The sequence below is a fragment of the Bombina bombina genome, chromosome 4 (assembly GCF_027579735.1).
Source record: "Bombina bombina isolate aBomBom1 chromosome 4, aBomBom1.pri, whole genome shotgun sequence".
In the NCBI taxonomy this organism is placed as follows: domain Eukaryota; kingdom Metazoa; phylum Chordata; class Amphibia; order Anura; family Bombinatoridae; genus Bombina; species Bombina bombina.
Window position 1 is genome coordinate 974,671,251 of NC_069502.1, and position 23,556 is coordinate 974,694,806.

The following is a 23,556-nucleotide window of genomic DNA, read 5'->3' on the forward strand; positions in this document are numbered from 1 at the left end:
ATTCAGAGTAAATGCTATTGTATTATATTGTTATCTTGCATTTGATGATTATGCAAATCTACTGGGTTTACTGGTCCTTTAAATTAAGAATCTCCCATTTCTATCCACCTCTTTAGATAGTATTTGATAATCTAAATTTTTATTAAAGAGACATGAAACCCAAAAAATGTATTTCATGATTCAGATAGAGAATACAATTTTAAACAACTTTCTAATCTGTTTTATTCTCTTGGTATAATTTGTTGAAGGAGCAGCCATGCACTACTGGTTTCTAACTGAACACATGGGTGAGCTAATGACAATCAGTTTATATATGCAGGCACTAATCAACAGCTAGAACCTAGGTTCTCTACTGCACATGAACTTTCCTTGATAAACATTTCAGCAAAGGATAACAAGAGAAAGAAGCAAATTAAATAATAGAAGTAAATTGGAAAGTTGTTTGAAATTGTATTCTCTATCTGAATCATGAAAGAAAAATTTTGGGTTTCATATCCCTTTAATGAGAAAGGCCACTCCTCTTTTCCTTTTGTATGCAGGGAAAGCGATTACCTCTCTGATCCAACCAGTCTTAAGCTTATTCATCTCTTTTAGAGACCGGTGAGTCTCCTGAATCATTGCAATATCTATCGAGAGACATTTTAAATAGTTATCAATCCTTTTCCTCTTGATTGGAGAGGAGATCCCCCCCACATTCCAAGAGGACAAATCAATTACATTTTTCATGTCTCAGCTGGGGTAGAACCATGGGAGACAACTAGGAAACCAAGGGGAGGGGGGAATAAAAAAAACAAAAACTTAAAAACAAATCAGAACAGACCCTCCAGCTCCTTCAAGCAAAACCCATTTTCTATCTTTAATAAACCACTTAATCCATTGGGGCTTAGAAATGCCTTCAATGAACCAGTTAGTCTATTGATAGTTGATACTACTCTATTACCTATCTTTGGTTATGCAATAAAATCTCTAGCCTCCTGTGGGGTTTATAAAAACGAATACCTTGGAGTCATGCCATATGTTAATTTTTGCTGGATAAATAAGGGCAGCTTGTAAACCTTGCTTAATAAGTTGGGTGCAGTATGGAGCCATCAGTCTTTTCTTATTAAGTGTATCTGCTGCAAAGTCTTGAAAAATTAGGATACAGTTCCTTTTAATGGTAAGTAAATTGGTTTTACAATACATAGACAAAATAAGGGTTTTATCCTGAAAGTTCAGACATCTAAATATTATTGGTCTTTTGAGATTTATTGAGTCGTCCTGAGTTCTAATAGGACCTAGTCTATGGGCTCTTTCAATTAGGATAGGTATTTTGTCAATGGATATACCTAAAGCTTGGGGAAGTGTATATGAGGCAAAGTGTAACAGATCATTGTATTCTACAGTCTCGGGGAGACCAATGATTTTAAGATAATTCCTTCGTGATCTGTCTTCCAGATCATCCAGACTGTGACCTTTCTTCTTGTTCTTTGATTATCTCCTGCTGAATATTATTAGTATCTTCAAGATCTGACACTCTGCCTTCTACTTCAGAAATTCTATTAGCAAAATGTTTCAGCTCAGCTGTCAACCCACTTATCTCTTTCTTAATACCATCAAATTGAGGAAGGGCAATCTCTGATATTTGTTTCACGAGAATATTAGTATCTATCTGTGATGTAGAGTGCGGGCTATGTTCAGTATGTCCTTCTGTGACTAGTTCTAAGCTATTACGTGCTTTCCTATCTTTATTTTTAGGAGGTATTATTGGTGATTTAAGTTTATTTACGTGGACAAATTTATTGATGTAGTGATAGATCCAGTCGTCAACCCTGATACTATATAAATGTGCAACTTCAAAAATAAAAAGACAAAAAAAACCACAAGTGTTACTATATCAACATCTGCAAATCCATATGTCAAAAAAATAAATAAACCATAGTAGCGTATGTGTTTTTTTGGGGGGGGTTTGGTTTTTCCCTTTACCCCAGTAATGAAACACAAAGTGCTAGATAAATCGTGTAGTATGAATAATATAATTAAGAGCTTCCTAACTAACAAGAGTAGATATATCTTTCAGCACGTATCTGAGCCTTTTGAAACAAACAAACAAACAGCGAGTAACAATTTCAGCACTACAACTCTAAATAAAATGTGAGGCCTGAAATGTAAAGAAATGGACTCAGTGACACAAGGCTCTCTTCGGGAGAAATGACTTCCACTGTTATCTTATATCTAACAGAAACAACCCCTTCCAGTTAGCAGTATACATAGGAAAAAGAAGTAATTATTGACCTATTACATACACATTGGTCATAATCAGAGCATAGGGGCCCTTTTAAGAGTATACAAAAACATCATAAATACTTTGCACAATAGACTTATAGCATCAGATAACACAGCAGATATAAGAGTCCCGTCAACACATATTATCATAGCAAGCAGGAGGAAAGGTTTAATGCAGGGTAGACCAGCAGGCCTCCTAAATCCTGCACAATTCCTATACCTTTACCCATCAACTGAGTAATAAGGCAAGAAAATGTTATGGCAGACTTCTATGATTCCTAAGCAGCAACTGTTGTTACATCCAGAGCAGGTGGTATCAAATAGGTTTAACACAAGATAAGTCCTTAGCAGTATACTAGGTGATAGTATTTCCAACAGGCCGAACAGTTACTAATTGTACTTTAGGTAAAGGATCTGTAACCAGCATATAGGATTTGCTATACATATGCCATCAAAAAGCAAGACTTGGTGAAATGTGTAAAAAAACACATCCAAGAGAGAACTGTCAGACTTTCAGCTGGTTCCCTTGATGTTATTCCCTTTTAATTACTCTTTCTTTCTCCTCTCCTCCTTATTGCCCCTTTCTTCTATTTCCCTCCATTCCTTTATTAGATGTTAGACTTGGTCTTGTAAGGATAATACAGATTATATGTCTATTAGGCCCCTCAGCAAGAGAACAAAAATAGTAACCCAGTCTACTTATCTGCCTCAATATGTCCAGCAGAATTCACAGCGTCCCATTGAGACATCCAGGGCCTTCTTCTGCCCAATATACACTGACCAGCCGCTCCTCATAGAGCACTGTGCTACCCGGAGCAGATATAGCCTCCTACCCTAGTAGGCGAGTGAAACGAAGTGCGGATTGTAGCCGCACAGCCTATCACTCAAGCCCAACCACAGGGTCCTGGGAGGATAGCGGGTAGCATATACTGCTTATATCCAGCAGCCGACTGAATGAGAGACACCTCTATATACTAAGACACGGCTCGGCAAGTGTAGCAATGGCCAGGAGTGACTGGGGCTCTAAGTAGTTCTAAGGAGTGACTGGGAGCTCAGGTAACACTGTTTGTGCCGGTGACGTTTCCTGGTAGGATTCCTGAAGCAAGTGGTAGAGTAGCTTCTTTCAGAGCCTTTCCTGGCCATAGGAGCACCAACAGAGAAAAGTTCTGGCAGTGGCCCTAGTCAATGGGCCGTAAGTGGCTTGACACCAATCCCCGCTCCAAGACCCAGCGTATAACCGGGGAGTGCCTAACAAATAGCGAACACTAAGACGGCTGGTGGCAACAGGCTGTAGTGAGTATTGGCGAACGGTAGCTTTGCTGATCGGCTTCGGAACGCCGCACACACGCGTCTAACCGGCTCCACCCAATTCCGGGGGGGGGGGGGCCTTTATTATTAATTTGCTGCAGTGTAGATATCCCCCTAACACTCCCCCCACAAATTGTGGCCATCTTTAGTACTGGCTGCTGTCTGCCAGCATCTATAAGTACTTATATATATTATTTTTTTAATTAATTTTTAGTCTGTAGTGTAGTGCCCCCCCTTCCAGCGATCATCACCAAGGGCCCCAACCCCCCACCCCACCTTTTTTTCTGTAGTGTAGCTCCCCATTCCTCCCTCTCCATTCATTTTTTTCTGCAATGTAAGGCCCATCTCACTTCCTCCCCCTTCCTCTACTGGTCCGCCCACCCACCTCCCATTTTCCCTTTCACACCTCATGCTGGCACCAGCAGATGATCGTTACAGACAGTGACACACACAGTCTGTAACATCTGTAAGGATCAAATAGAACCCAAGCACCAATCGTGCTCCGGTTCCATATAGAGGCAGATGCCTGGAGCTCAGGAACTCCAGCTCTCAGCTGTAACTTTACAGCCAAGACCACTCAAGTTTCCTGCAGCTTGGACCTATATATATGTAATGCGGTATGATGAGCTTCGTACCACATGACGTTTATATACGTTCAAATGGGTTAAAGGGTTAAGTATCGCTGGGGTTACCCTTTTAGCCTCATCATATCCTCTCAGGGGAAATAATTGATTTACAAATTTTCAAGTGATATAGACTTGATAACTAAAACCCTAAATATACACCTAAATGCTAAGGGGACTCCCACTGCACCTCTCAAGATTTTGGCTAAAGGTCAACGTCCAGGGTGGTCAACAGTTCATAAAAAAAACAAAGAAAACTGTGTCTTCTCAAGCCACAAAATCAGTGATCTGAAGAATTGAGATATAATACCCGACAGTAAGGACAGATAATGGATAAGTATTATAAACTTTATTTCTGCATAACATAAGGAGATACCTAAACATCTACAACATATTCCTTTTCTGATGATACATAGAGCTTTTAGCTAATATTAGTAGTATTATTTCTACTTATTTGTTATTTGGGTATAGTTTATATACACAATTTGTATAACCTATAGATGTGTTTGTTTTACACTGTTTGGCTATCTGCTTGCATTTCAAATGTTTCTAAGACTCTGGGGGATATCTATCAAGCTGTCAACTATGCTGCAATCGCCGGCACCAATCCACTCGCCTAACATCGCCTAACATTGCGGCCGCGTATCTCAATATGCTCTCCTTATTTATTAAAAAAGCCGGCAAAAAGACGCGCACCAAGTACGGGGCAATGAGCATCGGACTGTTGTTAACTAACAGTCATCGATCTCGCGTCTATTCAGCTCTTTACCAACTTTATTTATACCCTGTCACTAAACGCCGCCACTATGCGAAAATGTTTAACCCCTAACCTGCCGCTCCACGACCCCGCCGCATCCTAAATAAATGTATTAACCCCTTTACCATTGCTCCCCGACCCCATCGCAACCAAAATAAATGTATTAACCCCTTTCCCACTGCTCCTCGACCCCGCCGCATCCTAAATAAATGTATTAACCCCTAAACCTCTGGCCTCCCACATCACTACCACTAACTAAACCTATTAACCCCTAAACCGTCAGCCCCCCACATCACCAAAAAAATTAATTAAGCTATTAACTCCTAAACCTAACAACCCGCTAACTTTAAATTAAAATTACAACATCCCTATCTTCAAATAAATTAAAACTTACCTGTAGAATTAAAATAAACTATTTTAAAATATTAATTAACCTACCCTAACTATTATACCTCAATTAAATTAAACTAGCAATTAAATTAACTAAATTACATATTAAAAAACCCTAACCCTACTCAAATTATTTAAATATACTATTAAACCTTATTACAAATTACTAAATTACAAAAAAATAATCCAGTGTTTTTATTTTTGTAACAGCGTTTATTTTTTTTTGTAATTTAGTAATTTGTAATAAGGTTTAATAGTATTTTTAAATAATTTTAGTAGGGTTAGGTTTTTTAATATGTAATTCAGTTTATTTAATTGCTAGTTTAATTTAATTGTAGTATAAGAGTTAGGGTAGGTAGTTTAAAATTAGTTTCTTTAAATTCTACAGAAGTTTAAATATATATTAAGATAGGGATGTTGTAATTTTAATTTAAAATTAGCAGGTTGTTAGGTTTAGGGGTTAATAGCTTAATTTAGTTTCTGGCGATGTGGGGGCTGATGGTTTAGGGGTTAATAGGTTTAGTTAGTGGTAGTGATGTGGGAGGCCAGGGGTTTAGGGGTTAACAAGTTTATTTAATGGCGGCGGTGTCGGGGAGCGGCGGAATAGGGGTTAATAACTTTTTATTTAGGTGGCGGCGATGTCGGGGGCGGCAAATTAGGGATGTTTAGACTCTGGGCTTATGTTAGGTGTAAACGTAACTTGTTTTCAACTATATAAATCAATGGAATATCTGGCAGCATCGAACATAAGCTTTCGCTGCTTTCAGACTTTCATTGATTTCTATGGCATCCGCGGCCTCCAGGGTGGCGGATTGAAAACCAGGTACGCTGGGCTGTAATAGCCGCGAGCGTACCTGTTAGAAATTTATTAACTGGGAAAAAGTGTCAGATAGAGCCGAATGTGTATTCGGAACATCTGTAATGACGTAAGCATCGATCTGCGTCGGATTGAGACTGGCGGATCGTATGTTACGTCCCAAATTTCAACATTTGCCGGTCTGTAAGCTTTGATAACTAGGTCGGATCAAGCTTGCAACAATTACACTGCGGAATTCCAACGTATTTACGGTTGACGGCTTGATAGATATCCCCCTCTGAGTTAACATTGATATTTACTTGGTGAACAAAGGGGATTAGCCACTCCCTATCATTGCAATATCTAGTTATGATTTACTTGGTAAATACCTTGTTACTGTTTGTATGTTTAATTGAATATGGACAACTTTACAATCTTTTTGGATCCCATTTAAACAAACACACAAGCTTACACAGCAACCGTTTTCTTTATCATTATTTCTATAAAAATGTCTGCTTCTAATAATTAGACATTTGCATGGCTAAAAAATTTGGTTCGTTTTTGGTTCGGATCGATTCGGACTTCTCGAATTTCGGTTCAGATCGAATCGAATTCGGCAAAATTTGAATGAATTCATTTCGGATTTATTCGGATTCGAATAAATTCGTTTTGGATTTATTCGGAATCGAATAAATTCGGCTGAATTCGGTTCTATTCGGTTCGATTAGGTTCCGAAATTCGGTATGTTTTAGTACACTAACACCCATTTAGTACACTAGCACCCATAAACTACCTATGAACCACTAAACCAAGGCCCCCCCACATCGCAAACCCTATAATAAAATTATTTAACCCCTAATCTGCCGACCGGACACCGCCGCCACCTACATTATAGCTATTAACCCCTTATCTGCTGTCCCTAACATCACCGACCACTACATTATAGTTATTAACCCCTAATCTGCCCCCCCCATGTCGCCGCAATCCTAACTACAAGTATTAACCCCTAATCTGCCGACCGGACATCGCCGCCACCTACATTATAGCTATTAACCCCTAATCTGCTGTCCCTAACATCGCCGACCCCTACATTATAGTTATTAACCCCTAATCTGCCCCCCCCCACCGTCGCCGCAATCTAACTACAAGTATTAACCCCTAATCTGCCGACCGGACATCGCCGCCACCTACATTATAGCTATTAACCCCTAATCTGCTGTCCCTAACATCGCCGACCCCTACATTATAGTTATTAACCCCTTATCTGCCCCCCCCAACGTCGCCGCAATCTAACTACAAGTATTAACCCCTAATCTGCCGACTGGACATCGCCGCCACCTACATTATAGCTATTAACCCCTAATCTGCTGTCCCTAACGTCGCCGACACTATAATAAATGTATTAACCCCTAAACCGCTGCACTCCCGCCTCGCAAACACTATAATAAACTTTATTAACCCCTAATCTGCCCTCCCTAACATCGCCGCCACCTACCTACAATTATTAACCCCTAATCTCCCGCCCCCAACGTCGCCGCTACTATAATAAGGTTATTAACCCCTAAACCTAAGTCTAACCCTAACCCTAACACCCCCTAACTTAAATATAATTTAAATAAAACGAAATAAATTTACTATAATTAAATAAATTAATCCTATTTAAAACTAAATACTTACCTGTAAAATAAACCCTAAGCTAGCTACAATATAACTAATAGTTACATTGTAGCTATCTTAGGGTTTATTTTTATTTTACAGGCAACTTTGTATTTATTTTAACTAGGTACAATAGTTATTAAATAGTTAATAACTATTTAATAACTACCTAGCTAAAATAAATACAAATTTACCTGTAAAATAAATCCTAACCTAAGTTACAATTACACCTAACACTACACTATCATTAAATTAATTAAATAAATGAATCCTATTTAAAACTAAATACTTACCTGTAAAATAAACCCTAATATAGCTACAATATAACTAATAGTTACATTGTAGCTATTTTAGGATTTATATTTATTTTACAGGCAACTTTGTATTTATTTTAACTAGGTAAAATAGCTATTAAATAGTTATTGACTATTTAATAGCTAACTAGTTAAAATAATTACAAAATTACCTTTAAAATAAATCCTAACCTAAGTTACAATTAAACCTAACACTACACTATCATTAAATAAATTAACTACAAGTACCTACAAATAACTAAAATTAAATACAATTAAATAAACTAACTAAATTACAAAAAATAAAAAAAGCTAAGTTACAAAAAATAAAAAAAATAAGTTACAAACATTTAAAAAATATTACAACAATTTTAAGCTATTTACACCTAATCTAAGCCCCCTAATAAAATAACAAACCCCCCCAAAATAAAATAATTCCCTACCCTATTCTAAATTAAAAAGTTCAAAGCTCTTTTACCTTACCAGCCCTTAAAAGGGCCTTTTGCGGGGCATGCCCCAAAGAATTCAGCTCTTTTGCCTGTAAAAGAAAAATACAATTTATCAAAATTAAAAAAAATATTTTTAAAAATATTAAAAAAAATTAAAAAAAAAAAATTAAATTAAATTAAATTAAAAAAAAAAAAATTAAAAAAAAAAATACAATTCCTGAGGCTGGGGACATTAACGTTGATTTCTGTATACTTTACATTGTATTTGGATTCCCCCTTCTTTTGACCTCATGCAGGTTTATTTCTCTTACATATATGCCTATTTATCTTGCTAATGGTGTAACCTGGTTTTGCATCTCTAATGTCATATACACATTATGGCATGATTGATTTCTGGGTAGTTTACAACGTATCTAGACTAGTGATGTCGTGAACAGTTCACCGGAGAACAGTTCCCGGCGATCTTAGCTTTTTTGCGTTCGCCGCAGCGGGCGAACATATGCGATGTTCGATCCCCCCCCTATTCGTAATCATTGAGGAAACTTTGACCCTGTATCTCACAGTCTGCAGACACATTTCAACCAATCAGCAGCAGACACCCCCTCCCAGATCCTCCCAGCTCCTGAGCAGCAGCCATTTTAGATTCATTACAATCCTGCATTCTTAGTGAGAGGAGGTTTAGTGCTGCTGCTGGTGATTTTATAGGGAAATAGATAGCTAGGCTAGTGTATTCAGTGTCCACTACAGTCCTGAAGGACTCATCTAATCTCTGCTGTAAGGACAGCACCCCAAAAAGCCCTCTTTAGGGCTAGAACTTCAGCCCAAAAAGCCCTTTTTAGGGCTAGAACTTCAGTCTTTTTTTTTTTGTGGTAATTTTATTTGCATTTGCCTGCCTGTCAGCCTGTGTGTGAGGCTCACAGCATATACTGTCATTAATTCTTCTGTGCCACCACTGATATCTGGTTAACATTAGTGTAAATTTAAAAAAAAATAAACTTTTACATCATTTTGCTAGTGTAATCTAATTTCATTTTCCATCAGGCCTGTGTGTCAGGCCCACATCATATACTGTGATTAATAGCTCTGTTTTCCACCACTTATATCTGGTGTAACATTAGTGTAAATTTAAAAAAAAACAAAAAACTTTTACATCAGTCTGCTATTGTTATTTAATTTTAGTTGCCAGGCCAGCGTGCCACTAGTGCCAGCCTGTGTATAGTAAGATGATATATTTATTATAAAAATAGTGTATAAAAATTGCTCAAAATTAGCTCAAAATTTTCTCAAATCATTGACACAATAAACCTAAGTATAGTGACCGGTCACTCCTATATATCTTAAAAATTAATTTCACATAAAATAGGCATATAACAAATGTTCTAATTATAAAACAAAACAGCTTGAAAGCTTCACAAAGTTTCTTATCAATAATGTTTTTGTTTTTAATAATGAAATGTTTTTTCAAATAAGGGGTACAGCAATGGGTCGAGGTTTGCGCCCAGCTAAGAGCCAATTCCCTCCTCTTAGCTGATGTTTCAGCTGAGAAGTCTTGGAAGAGCATTATTTTATTCTCTCCTAGAAAGATAGGTTGGTTTTTCTTATAGCACTGTAATAATAGAACTTTGTCTTGATAATTAAGTGTTTTAGCTATAATTGGTCTTGGTCTGGGGTTTTCTTTATCAGAGGAGTGCCATCCTAACCAATGTGCTCTTTCAAGAACTATCTGGGGTGGGTTTGTGGAATTTGAAGTAACTGTGGCAATGTTTTAGTTAAAAATGTAGTGGGATCCTCATATTGTTTTCCCTCGGGTACCCCTATCACCCTAAAATGATTGCGCCTTGCGCGGTTCTCTAGATCTTCCATTTTAGACTGGGCTTTTGTAAGTTTAGTATTTAAGGAATCTATTTTATCAGTATGGCTTCCCCAAATATCCTCTAGGTCAGAGATTCTTTGTTCTGCCTCTCTGAATCTACTGGAAAATTGGCGGATTTCAGTTGTTAGTGACAATATATCCTGTTTTATTTTATTTTTAAGAACGTCAAATTTAGGTGTCAAGGCTTCAGATATATTTGAAACAAGTGTTTGTAGATCCAGTGGTTCATTTATATGTGAGGAGGTAGCAGTAATAGAATGGATATCAGCCAGGACTTCCATTGGAGCCTTAGACTTTTTATCCCTTTGCCTCGCTGACATATTTAGCGGAGACGTTTTGGCCTGTGTATTAATAAATTTATCCATAAATCTGTGCGTGTGATATGAAAATATGGGGTATTAACTACCCTAAGTGAAGAGGGGAAGAAAAAATTTTTTTTTTTGGGGGGGGGGACTTAGCCCCCTTGAAGAGATGAAAAAATACTAACAAGCAGTGAGGGAAAGGGAAGTGAGTGTAAGTATAGGGAGGTGTCTTAAGGATTACTGGCGTGTGTTAAAGGGCCAAAAAAAAAACAGGACAAAGGGAGGACAGCAAGGCAATTTACAAGAAAAAATCTGTTTAGTTATAGGGATGAAAAATTCTTAAGAAAAAAAAAAAAAGAGAGAAGAGCCAATAAAAACTTGGGCACTCTTACGGCTAGATTTAGAGTTTTGTTGGTAACGACCCGCGTATCTAACGCTGGCTTTTTTCTGGCCGCACCTTTAAAATAACTCTGGTATTGAGAGTCCACAGAATGGCTGCGTTAGGCTCCAAAAAAGGAGCGTAGAGCATATTTAACGCAACTTCAACTCTCGATACCAGAGTTGCTTACGGACGCGGCCAGCCTCAAAAACGTGCTCGTGCACGATTCCCCCATAGGAAACAATGGGGCTGTTTGAGCTGAAAAAAAACCTAACACCTGCAAAAAAGCCGCGTTCAGCTCCTAACGCAGCCCCATTGTTTCCTATGGGGAAACACTTCCTACGTCTGCACCTAACACTCTAACATGTACCCCGAGTCTAAACACCCCTAACCTTACACTTATTAACCCCTTTTCTGCCGCCCCTGCTATCACTGACCCCTGTATATTATTTTTAACCCGCTACTTACATTATCCCTATGTACCCCTAATCTGCTGCCCCTAACACCGCCGACCCCTATATTATATTTATTAACCCCTAATCTGCCCCCCACAACGTCGCCTCCACCTGCCTACACTTATTAACCCCTAATCTGCCGAGCTGACCGCACCGCTATTATTATAAAGTTATTAACCCCTAATCCGCCTCAATAACCCTATAATAAATAGTATTAACCCCTAATCTGCCCTCCCTAACATCGCCGACACCTAACTTCAATTATTAACCCCTAATCTGCCGACTGGAGCTCACCGCTATTCTAATAAATGTATTAACCCATAAAGCTAAGTCTAACCCTAACACTAACACCCCCCTAAATTAAATATAATTTTAATCTAACGAAATTAATTAACTCTTCTTAAATAAATTATTCCTATTTAAAGCTAAATACTTACCTGTAAAATAAATCCTAATATAGCTAAAATATAAATTATAATTATATTATAGCTATTTTAGGATTAATATTTATTTTACAGGTAACTTTGTATTTATTTTAACCAGGTACAATAGCTATTAAATAGTTAAGAACTATTTAATAGCTAAAATAGTTAAAATAATTACAAATTTACCTGTAAAATAAATCCTAACCTAAGTTACAATTAAACCTAACACTACACTATCAATAAATAAATTAAATTAAATACCTATAATTATCTACAATTAAACCTAACACTACACTATCAATAAATAAATTAAATACAATTCCTACAAATAAATACAATGAAATAAACTAACTAAAGTACAAAAAATAAAAAAGAACTAAGTTACAAAAAATAAAAAAATATTTACAAACATTAGAAAAATATTACAACAATTTTAAACTAATTACACCTACTCTAAGCCCCCTAATAAAATAACAAAGCCCCCCAAAATAAAAAAATGCCCTACCCTATTCTAAATTACTAAAGTTCAAAGCTCTTTTACCTTACCAGCCCTGAACAGGGCCCTTTGCGGGGCATGCCCCAAGAAGTTCAGCTCTTTTGCCTGTAAAAAAAAACATACAATACCCCCCCCAACATTACAACCCACCACCCACATACCCCTAATCTAACCCAAACCCCCCTTAAATAAACCTAACACTAAGCCCCTGAAGATCTTCCTACCTTATCTTCACCATACCAGGTTCACCGATCGATCCAGAAGAGCTCCTCCGATGTCCTGATCCAAGCCCAAGCGGGGGGCTGAAGAGGTCCATGATCCGGCTGAAGTCTTCATCCAAGCGGGAGCTGAAGAGGTCCATGATCCGGATGAAGTCATCATCCAAGCGGGAGCTGAAGAGGTCCATGATCCGGCTGAAGTCTTCATCCAAGCGGGAGCTGAAGAGGTCCATAATCCGGATGAAGTCTTCTATCAACGGCATCTTCAATATTCTTTCTTCAGGAGCCATCATCTTCCATCCGACGCGGAACATCCTCTTCTCCCGACGCCTACTCACCGAATGACGGTTCCTTTAAATGACGTCATCCAAGATGGCGTCCCTCGAATTCCGATTGGCTGATAGGATTCAATCAACCAAGGAATATTCTGATTGGAATATTCTGATGAGCCAATCGGATTGAACTTGATTCTGATTGGCTGATTCCATCAGCCAATCAGAATATTCCTACCTTAATTCCGATAGGCTGATAGAATCCTATCAGCCAATCGGAATTCGAGGGACGCCATCTTGGATGACGTCCCTTAAAGGAACCGTCATTCGTCGGGAAGTTGTCGTCGGCAGAAGATGGGTCCGCGGTGGAGGTCTTCAAGATGGAGCCGGTCCTCATCGGATGAAGATAGAAGATGCCGCTTGGAAGATGATGGTTGCCGGTCCGGATCTACTCTTCTTCCCGGATAGGATGAAGACTTTGGAGCCTCTTCTGGACCTCTTCAGCCGTCGGATGATGGATGTCTAGCCCCCGCTTGGGCTTAGATGAAGATTTTGGAGCCAGGACCGATCGGTGATACCCGGTGAGGTGAAGATAAGGTAGGAAGATCTTTAGGGGCTTAGTGTTAGGTTTATTTAAGGGGGGTTTGGGTTAGATTAGGGGTATGTGGGTGGTGGGTTGTAATGTTGGGGGGGGGGTAGTGTATGTTTTTTTTTACAGGCAAAAGAGCTGAATTCTTTGGGGCATGCCCCGCAAAGGGCCCTGTTCAGGGCTGGTAAGGTAAAAGAGCTTTGAACTTTTGTAATTTAGAATAGGATAGGGCATTTTTTATTTTGGGGGGCTTTGTTATTTTATTAGGGGGCTTAGAGTAGGTGTAATTAGTTTAAAATTGTTGTAATATTTTTCTTATGTTTGTAAATATTTTTTTATTTTTTGTAACTTAGTTCTTTTTTATTTTTTGTACTTTAGTTAGTTTATTTCATTGTAGTTATTTGTAGGTATTGTATTTAATTAATTTATTGATAGTGTAGTGTTAGGTTTAATTGTAGGTAATTGTAGGTATTGTATTTAATTAATTTATTGATAGTGTAGTGTTAGGTTTAATTGCAACTTAGGTTAGGATTTATTTTACAGGTAATTTTGTAATTATTTTAACTATTTTAGCTATTAAATAGTTCTTAACTATTTAATAGCTATTGTACCTGGTTAAAATAAATACAAAGTTACCTGTAAAATAAATATAAATCCTAAAATAGCTATAATATAATTATAATTTATATTGTAGCTATTTTAGGATTTATTTTACAGGTAAGTATTTAGCTTTAAATAGGAATAATTTATTTAATAAGAGTTAATTAATTTCGTAAGATTTAAATTATATTTAATTTAGGGGGTGTTAGTGTTAGGGTTAGACTTAGCTTTAGGGGTTAATCCATTTATTACAGTAGCGGCGAGATTCGGTCGGCAGATTAGGGGTTAATAATTGAAGTTAGGTGTCGGCGATGTTAGGGAGGGCAGATTAGGGGTTAATACTATTTATTATAGGGTTATTGAGGCGGGAGTGAGGCGGATTAGGGGTTAATAACTTTATTATAGTAGCGGTGCGGTCCGCTCGGCAGATTAGGGGTTAATAAGTGTAGGCAGGTGGAGGCGACGTTGAGGGGGGCAGATTAGGGGTTAATAAATATAATATAGGGGTCGGCGGTGTTAGGGGCAGCAGATTAGGGGTACATAGGGATAATGGAAGTAGCGGCGGTTTACGGAGCGCCAGATTAGGGGTTAAAAAAATATGCAGGTGTCAGCGATAGCGGGAGCGGCAGATTAGGGGTTAATAAGTGTAAGGCTAGGGGTGTTTAGACTCGGGGTACATGTTAGGGTGTTAGGTGCAGACGTAGGAAGTGTTTCCCCATAGAAAACAATGGGGCTGCGTTAGGAGCTGAACGCGGCTTTTTTGCAGGTGTTAGGTTTTTTTTCAGCTCAAACAGCCCCATTGTTTTCTATGAGGGAATCGTGCACAAGCACGTTTTTGAAGCTGGCCGCGTCCGTAAGCACCACTGGTATTGAGAGTTGAAGTTGCGGTAAATATGCTATACGCTCCTTTTTTGGAGCCTAACGCAGCCATTCTGTGAACTCTAAATACCAGTAGCATTTAAAAGGTGCGGCCAGAAAAAAGCATGCGTAGCTAACGCACCCCTTTGGCCGCAGAACTCTAAATCTAGGCGATAGTGTAGTGTTTTAGAACAGCAGCGTAAAAGTTGGTAAATGAAGGAAACAGAAGAGGATGGAAGACTGGAAATTAGGGGAAAAGTGATGAGGGAACGAGACAAAAATCAGATAAAGGATGGCAGTAGCAGGAAGGAAAAAAAATTCAATGTACAGGTGGCTCTCGTTTTACAACGGTTCAATTTACACCATTTCAGAATAACAACCTTTTTTTCCAGTCATGTAACTGCTATTGAAAAGCATTGAGAAGCAGTACATTTATTAAAATAGCCAGTAGATGGAGCTGTCCGCTTGTGTTGCAGCAAAGCCAAGCAAGCTGAAATTAATCAGTTTAACCAGACCTGAGCTATCGAGCAGATTTCAAAGGAACAAGATCTTCCTGTCTATAAATCAGTCCAGATTGGAATGCATAGAAAGAACTGTTTGCAGAAAAATGCAAGTGAAGTCTGTGTTGTGTGGTTATTTTATTAGGTTTATAATGCTGTTTAGCAAATGTTTTTGTTCATTTAACTTAGTGTATTTATATTTTCTGTGTTGTGTGATTATTTTATTAGGTTTATAATGCTGTTTAGCATTTAAAGTCTTCATTTCAAAGCTTTAAAAATAATGTATTAGGTGTTACTTATGCCAATTTTGAGAGGGGCCTGGAACCTAACTCCCTCACTTCCCATTGACTTACATTATAAACTGGGTTTCAATTTACAATGGTTTTGATTTACAACCACTCCTTCTGGAACCTAACCCCGGCGTAAACTGAAGGCTACCTGTACTCCATCACTTGTTTTGTTTTTATGTCCTTTTTTTCCCTCCAGCAAAGATAAAAATGGCCCATTATCAGAATTAAATAACTGAATACAAGTCTTTTTATATTTGCTCCTCCAAGGATACCCTGAACGGAATAAATTAGAATGATTTTTATATACTGGGCCTGTCATGTGCATTTATTGGTTTGCAGGAGATCTTTCAGTGGTGAAAAAAAAAATAATGAAAATAAAATGGAGGAGGAGCTAATACTGTCTTTTTCAGCAGGTTCCCCTTACAAAAAGCTTGAGGTGATGGAGAGATTTTGGGGCCTCACAGAAGCCATTAAAAAATTAAAACAAAAAAAGGAATAGCATTGTCCGTAGTCTGTTTGCTCACTGCTTGTGCAGGGAAGATGGTGTTACAAGACTTCAAACAGCATACATATCTAGAGAAGGTGGGGGCCGTTTATTCCCGGATGATAAAAGGCACAGTTACTCTCATACCGACAGTTCCCCTTCATCATGAAGTGTCGGCAGACAGGACGGTCAGATTTATCTCCTCTGTGTCCATGTCCCCTGTGCTCCATTCCATGGGGGCCATTCCGTCCGCCTCCTGGAGGCCCTCTCTCTCCTCCTCTCCCTCTAAAGCCTGGATCTCATATTCCTCCTCGGTTTCTGTGGAATGGGGGTGGTGGTCCTCTGTCTCCTCCTCTCATTCCTCCTCCATGAGGTCCACCCCCTTGCATGTTCTCATTAGGTGGAGGTTCCCAATAACCATCATGTTGTGGTGGTGGTGGTGGAGGTCCCATCATTCTGGGGCCAGGTGGTGGGCCATGGGGACCTTGGAATGGAGGTCCAGACGGAGACCTGGTGGTGGGTAGTGTTGAGGTGGTGGTTGATGGGGTGGTTTGTGAGGTGGCTGATGTGGTGGTGGCAGGTGCTGTGGTGAATGGTTTGTAGCTTGATTGGGAAAGCCATTTCCAACTGGCGCTGGTCCCAGCAACGCTTGTCCCGGTCCAGCAGGCCCTGGTGGTCCTTGGTTCTGTAAAGAGCCCAACAATTGTTTAATCTTGTCGGAGAAGTCTGGCTGATTCATGAGGTCCTCTGGTTTTGTATTGCTCTAAGCACCCATAATTGATTAAAGGATTTCTTGCATAGTGCCAGGCAGGGGATTAGATTGAGTCTTGGAGTTCCCCATGCTGCCCATTAGGTTTGCAAGCACTGGTGGCAGTTTGGCACTTCCTGATGTGTCTGGAGACTGAGATGCGCCACTCTGGTCCATGGGTTCACCATAAACACTGTAATCCATTGAGTTTTCCTCAGCTAATGGAATAAGTTTAGGAGGACACGGTTCGTATGGCTCAGGATCTGGTTTGTGAGGGCTGTCAGGAACACTTTCTCTAGACAGGAAGATCTCCTGCAAGATTCCTTTTTCTCTCTCTGCCTGGGTTTGTCTTTCTGTGCTGTTGCTACCACTATGTACAAGGGCTTCAGGAAGGGAAATAAGACGAGGGAGAGTCCATGGGATGCTTTCTTCCATGGTGTCTTCAACGATCCTACGTCCGTCCTGGGAGGCTTGTCGGTCCTTTAGCATCTCTTGTTTGGCTGCTTCACCAAAGTCCTTGATCTTATTGACATTTACTCTTTCAGTCTCATCCAACTCAAAGTAGAAATACTCCAGCAGTTTGCTCTCTTCTGGCCAACTAACAATTTTTCTTCTTCCATTTTTTGGTCAGTTGAGGCACTTCAGATTCAATTGGCTTAGCTTCAGTTGGGGCAGGAGGAGGAGCAGGGGCTGTTTCCATAGGCTCTGGAACCTCATCTGCTGGAACTGGTGTTCCTGGTCTTTCCACCTCCATGGTTTCCACAGATTGCTCGGTCTCTGGTGACGATGGCTTGGTACTGATAGTTGTGTCACCCGGGGCCTTGCTATCAAATGGATTGGACTTATTGTTGGTGGGTGAACCCATTTTCTTCTTTTTAATCTTTATGCCTGGAACTGGGGCGGAATTTAGTGCATCTAAGAATCCCAAACTCTCAATCGGTTGTGGTGGTATTATTTTGACTTTGATCTCTTTTGCAGTATTTGGGGTGGTGTTCAGTGGTTTATATTTCTTTTATACTGGAGCAGCTTCTCCAGGAGTTAAAGAAGGACTCTGTCTCTTTACAGGGATGGGTTTCAAGTTGTACTTGTCTGATAACACAGGAGCAGCTGGTGTGGGCTTCTTAACCGGGACAAGCGATGGAGCTTCTACCTCAAGACCAGTAGAGCGAAATTTAGCATGACTTGGGGCAGTTGTGCGTAAGGTTTTAGGTTTTTCCTTTTTCTTATCTCCTTGATCCTCCACTTTAGATTCTGTTTTAGCTTCAGGAATCTTATCAGGAACAGGTGACTTTCTTCTGGGATCTTCCTTTTTCTTCTCTTTTTCTGCAAGTAAGTTGCTCTGGGACCTAATAACAGCCATCCAGTCCCCAACCAAAACACAAGCCAACTTTCAAAGTTCTTCATCCTCACTTGACTTGCTTAACTGTTTCACAAGCTTTGCTGTATTATTCAGCTTGAGATAATCGACAGTGAGGGGCAGATGCTGGAGGGTCAGAAGGATCTGGTGCAGAAGAGGGGTATTATTACTGCCCCTGGAGTATATTAACCAATTATTAATCAGTTTATACCCTCCTACTCTGATAAACTTGGCCAGAATGTTATCAGAATGCGTTTGAAGGATGATATTTAGGTAAATGCACCGGCTAACCATCTTCTTTGATTCTTTCATCAAATTGAATATTTTGGTCATGCCTCTTGGGTTTTCACTTCTCCATTTAGCCCAATAAAACAGTCCAGCCCTTTCAGAAGCTCCTGGGGGTCTATAGCTTCGGACCCCATAATTATAAGGCTATCCAAATCTCTCCTTCAGCGATTCGTAAACGTTGGATTAGGGCTACAAATATTAAGAAATGAAAAAAAGGGGATAGGGTTGGTGTATATCCTCTGTGTAATGGCTTAAATAGCTCATTTTAGAGGCAGCCACTATAGATCAAAGGGCAGTCCTAAAGAGCTGGAAAGAATCCATGGATCTTCTAAGATATTATACTTTATTACTTTCACAGCCTCCCTTTTCTAGTTCATTGATGAACTAAAACTATATATATATAATTTTTTTTTAAGTGGCAAAAAAAAAAAGTGGGACAAAATCAGTTGATGGTACGAAGAAATCTCCTTTTATGTGACTGATCTTCCGTCTCCTCCAATGGGTCAAGTGCTGCTGCTTCTTTAACAATTAACCTTTTAACTATTTTCCAAGCGAATTTTGGCGTCGTAGCCCCGATTAACAGATGGGACAATAAAAGCTGACAACGAAGCTCGGAATTAATTGCGAGTGGTTCTAGTGCCATTATGAAGAGAAGTGGGGAAAGTGGGCATCCTTGCCTAGTCCCTCTATGTAACACAAAAGTTTCTGAAACTTCTCCATTGACAATAATAGCTGAATGTGGATTGTTATAAATTAAGTGAATGAAATGGTTAATATTACCTGATATTCCGTAATTATCTATTGTATGAAAAAGGTGATTCCAGCAGATATAGTCAAAAGCTTTTTCTGCATCTAACATTAATATTGCTGCCTTTGTAATTTTTTGTTTGTCTGCCTTATACCTATTCCAATAATAATCCATAACAATCATTGCTTTTCGTATATTTTTGACGGGATAACGCCCAGGCATAAAGCCTGTTTGATCTAGATGAATTATCTCGGATAAATGTGGGCTAGTCTTTTGGCAACTATAGAAGTAAGTAGTTTATAATCAAAATTGAGAAGCGATATAGGCCTATATGATGCCGGATCTTCTGCTTTCTTATCCTTTTTTAATATTAGGGTAATGTTTGACGATGTAAAGTATCTAGAGCACGTAGAACCTTTTATATAATAGGAATTGTACAATTTATTTAATAAGGGCACAATCTGTTCCTGTAGTATTCAATAAAATTCCACGGGTAATAAATCTGGGCCCGCGGCCTTATTTAGTTTTGCCTGCTTAATCCCTTCTAAAATCTCCTCCCGTGTAATAGGAAGATTTATTTGTGCTATTGCTTCCTGTGATATCTTTGGTATCCTTAAGTTGTTCCAGAATCTAGATTTCTGAGTTTCATCTGGAACCTCCGACTTGTATAAACTCTGGAAGAACTCAAAGAAAACCTTTTGTATCTCTGCATTAGTTGTTACTCTTTTCTGATTATTTTTAATTGCTGGGATATAATTAGTATTTCTACATTTTGTGATTCTTGCTAAAAATTTAGCTGCTCTACCCTTGAATCCACCATAAAGAGATTTTATACGTGTATCTTCCTGCACACATTTTTGTTTTAATATTAGGTCTCTTTGAGTTTTAAAACTAATATATCTGTCCCATAATTCTCTCTAGGGTTAGCAATATATGTATTGTAGCTATTTTTCACGCTGTTAGATATTTGGATTTCCATTTGTTTTGCTTTTTTTTAATAGAACATAAGTAGGATTTGATCTCTCCCCAAAGCACAGCCTTCCCAGCCTCCCACAGGGTTTCTATCTTCTCTAGATCTGGACTATTATATTATATAAATTCACTCCATTTGGAGTTTAGCCAATTCCGAAATTTGTTATTCTGAATTTGATATTTAGGAAAAAAGAAACCCTTAGTGGAATTTATTTGGATCTCCTTGAATTTAAATTCTAACGATATGATTGCATGATCTGACAATATAATCCCTTCAATTGCAGCTTTTATTTTCAGTCCAAGAAGTTGTTCTGCAATCAGAAACATATCAATCCTTGACAGGGATTGATAGGTCTTTGATAAGCACGTATATGCTTTCTGGTCGGGGTTTTGGATCCTCCAGATATCCTTCACCCCGACCTTATTGCAAAAATTGTTAAGAATCCGAACTTTCGGATCGCGCCAGTTCTGTTTTTTCTTAGACATTCTGTCTAAATTAGGCATGAATGTGAGATTCAAATCCCTGCCAATAATTAATTTCTGTTAATTATATTCAATTAATTTTAAGGCCAGGTCATCCCAGAACTTTTTATCTATTTTATTAGGCCCATATATATTACAGAGGGTAAACTGAACTGTATTTATTTTAATATTGATGATTTGGAATCTGCCTTCTGTATCCACCCTGTGATCCATGATTTTGTATGTTAAATGCTTATTAATTAAAATCAATACCCCATTCGTTCTGGACTGGCTAGGAGCTGCAATTACTTCTCCCACCCATTTCGTTTTAAGTTTATTCGATTCTTGGAGCTGTGAGTCTCTTGTAAAAATACTATGTCTGGTTTATGAGCCCCTAGGGATTTAATTATGGCCTTCCTTTTAATAGGGGATGTGACCCCCCCCCCCCACATTCCAAGATAGTATCTTTAATGACTTCATATTTTCAATATATTATGTGTAATATAACCAAGCATCTTATCTCTATCCCGGGATGTGGAGAGGGAGGTGATGGCGCAGAAAAAAAAAAAAAAAGAAAAGAAAGGGGGAAATGGGAAGGGACATAAGTATAGCATCTGACTTGATACTCATAGACATCCAGTGTAAAACTAAATCACATTTATTCCACATCATTATCTATGCAAAATTGTTTAGCTTCTTCTGGGGTGTTAAGAGTTTTATTTTCTCCATTTATGCATATTAATAATTTTGCTGGATAAAGCATCCTAACATTAAAGTTTCTATTCAGTAATCTTGTACAGAATGGGGACATTTCTTTTCTTTTTAAAGACGTCTCTGCAGAAAAATCTTGAAATAAAAGGATTTTATTTGGGCCGGTCATGAGTGATTTTACTTTCCTATAATGAGTAAGATATGTTAACTTATCTTGATATTTCAAGAATTTCATAATTATTGGTCTAGGTCTAGATTTCCCATTCAGATTTTTGTGTTGGATGCCAATTCTGTGTATTCTTTCTATTTGTATTGGGGCATCTATATCTTGTATCCCCAGTAGCTGTGGGAGTATTTTACTGCCGCAAACTCGAAAAGATCTCGATATTCAGGCGTTTCGGGTAATCCTATGATACGAAGATTATTCCATCGTGAACGATCTTCAAGATCTTCTAGCCTCAACAAGGCTGCGGATAACTTCTTATCATGGGATAAACTGTCTTGTTCTAGTATATTTATTTTATCCTCTAATTCTGATACTCTGGTCTCTACCTCAGTAATCCTAGACGCGAATTGTCTCACTTCAGTAGTTAGGTTATTAATATCAGTTTTGATTTCTTGCTTAAGATTTTCGAATTGCGGAGTAATTAGCTGTGATATTTGTGAGATAACTTCCGTTAATTCCCAGTTAAGAGGTAAATGCTCACTCTGTTCAGTAAAAGAGTCAGTAGGTGAGACTTTTGAGGTTTTTTTATCTTTATTCTTAAGGGCCATGGCTAGTGAATTTCTTTTAGAGTGTGATACAAATCTATCCATTGGATAGCCAACCCTAGTATTATGGGGTGCAATAGTGAAGTGCAGCTGTGATATAGCGACTTTAACGAAGCCTATATGTGAGTGTGCTAAGGTGTGACAGTATCAAGAGAAAAAAAAATGGGGCTAAAATAAATGTGCTTTATGGCCATGTACCCACAACAAGAAATAGATTATTAATATAATTAACCAGAAAATAGCTTCAGTATAGATTAGCTACCAGACTTTTTAACCTATTTAGTCAGAGTAGTCCTATTAGTTTTTCAAGCTACTACTGATACCTATAACTGGAAAGATAGAGCCATCCTATACAGATAGTCATGGTTCAACAAACAAATAGCAGTTGAGATATCAATAAATTACAGTTCCTGTTAGTAAGACATTCCTACACATTACTATATATTTCGATCTAAGTTTCACACTACTTGCTCCTATCCTGTCACAGGGGTTTAAGAGCAAGTTTTTAGAACCTCCTTATACAGTAGTGATTCTTAACCTGCTAATCACAATTACTATTCCTTCAGCAGTCTTTAACTGCGCATATGCAGTTTTAGTCGCGCAGAAGAGGTGAATATAAATAAGAACAGCATTATTGGTATGAGGTTAGGCAAAAAGCAAACTGCATAAAGTCCGGATTCGTCACTTTGTACTCCTCCCCTGGCTGGGGTTATGGGAAACAGAGCAATAACCAGTCCTTTGATAGTCTTTAACTGAGCATATGCAGTTTAGTCGTGAGGAAAAGGTGAATATAAATGATCATAGAAGTAATAGTATGAGGTTAGGCAGAAGCAGATTGCGGTAAAATTTGTTTATGGAATTTATAAGGACCAGATTCCTCACTTTGTACTCCTACCCTGGCTGGGGTTATGGGAGACAGAGCAATAACCAGTCCTTCAGCAGTCTTTTAACTGAGCATAAGCAGTTTAGTCGTGAAGAAGAGGAGAATATAAATGAGCACGGCAGTATTAGTATAGGGTTAGGCAGAAGCAGGCTGCAGTGAAATCTGTTTAGAGGCTTTATAAAGTCCAGGTTCCTCACTTTGTACTCCTACCCTGGCTAGGGTTCTGGGAGACCGAGCGATAAGCAGTCACTATCCTTGTATTGTATTTATTGTATTTGTCAATTCCCTGTGATAAATTTTTGTGTGATTAGTATCGTCAGCTTCTTATTAGTACATTATGT

General features: G+C 38.5%; 1 pseudogene; it reads right to left on the reverse strand.

Annotated features, from left to right (window-relative positions):
• Nucleotides 1-16,087: 16,087 nt before the first annotated feature.
• On the reverse strand, nt 16,088-18,827 carry LOC128655735 (serine/threonine-protein phosphatase 1 regulatory subunit 10-like; annotated as a pseudogene).
• Between the last annotated feature and the right edge of the window lie 4,729 nt (nt 18,828-23,556).